The sequence below is a fragment of the Larimichthys crocea genome, unplaced genomic scaffold (assembly GCF_000972845.2).
Source record: "Larimichthys crocea isolate SSNF unplaced genomic scaffold, L_crocea_2.0 scaffold26729, whole genome shotgun sequence".
In the NCBI taxonomy this organism is placed as follows: Eukaryota; Metazoa; Chordata; class Actinopteri; family Sciaenidae; genus Larimichthys; species Larimichthys crocea.
The window spans coordinates 1-1,062 of record NW_020853526.1 but is presented as its reverse complement, the minus strand read 5'-3'; the positions used below and the strand labels follow the sequence as shown (position 1 = coordinate 1,062).

Below are 1,062 nucleotides of genomic sequence, written 5' to 3'. Positions count from 1 at the left end.
GTAAAAAGAACGTTTCCTTTTGAGCTGAAGAAAATCTGCATTTTTGGTTGTGACAGTCATCATTTTTTGTGATTGGCTGTTTTCACTCTGTAGCCAGAAATGTTTGCATTTATATTGTAAGGATTTTTTTTGTGTGTGTGTGCATGTGTGTTGTTTATACCTCTTAATTTGTAAATGTATGTGTATGTTTTTCTTTACTATGACTTGATGTGAGACAAAATTGTACTTTAGGGTAAGTAGGTAAAATCAGTTATATTTAAATTTATAAACACTTATTATTTTTCTACAGCAGTGTCCAGGCCTGAAAGCTCTTCATTTTACGTCGGGTTGATTATTGGTCTGGTTTGTGGAATCGTACTTCTTCTTCTTCTGTTCCTTTTGTATCGCCACAGATCGTCTATCAGTAAGAGCTTCTTCTTGTATTATTAGATGTTTTATGCTTTAAATATTCAAATGTGCAAGTATAACAACTTAAATTATAATCGTTGTAACAACCAATGTCTTTTCCACAGATTTGTGCGTCATCAGGTTGGTTCAACACTCTCTTCTCTTGTTTTGAACATAATAGCAAAACATTCAATGTTCCTATTGAAATGTGTTGTATTTGTTTCATGTAGGCAAAGTCAGTCTGAGAGAACCAATCAGCGCTCTGACACAAATCAAGTGGTTAACCAGAATGAGGCTCAAGGTGGAGTATACTCCACTTTTCTCCATGGTGAGCACTGACACTTATCTTGATTTTATCTATTCACACTTTACTCCATCACTTTAGCCAAAACTGAAATACCTCATCAGAGGTACATATTCCCCCAGATGAGGTGTCAGAATGACTTTGGTGATTCCCAGGCTTCTCCTTTAGGGTGGCCATGAGGTTAGCATAAATGTTTTACCAACCATAGAATGGAGTGCCATGGATTTTTGTACAGATCTTGAGAGGATTAATCTCTGAGTTTGGTGTTAGGTGTTAGGTTTAATAATTGTTCTGAGCCTATTGCAGTGGGAATTAGAAAATGGGACTGATTATGAATGATTTATATAAAATATAAATACATTTTTATAAAT

The 1,062-nt window shown here is 34.8% G+C and overlaps 1 long non-coding RNA gene across 1 annotated transcript; it reads left to right on the top strand.

Annotated features, from left to right (window-relative positions):
- Window positions 1-288: 288 nt before the first annotated feature.
- Window positions 289-945, top strand: LOC113744875 (uncharacterized). Its single transcript, XR_003461878.1, has 3 exons — window positions 289-403; window positions 513-528; window positions 618-945. It is a non-coding gene; the product is annotated as an uncharacterized LOC113744875 (long non-coding RNA).
- Window positions 946-1,062: the final 117 nt, after the last annotated feature.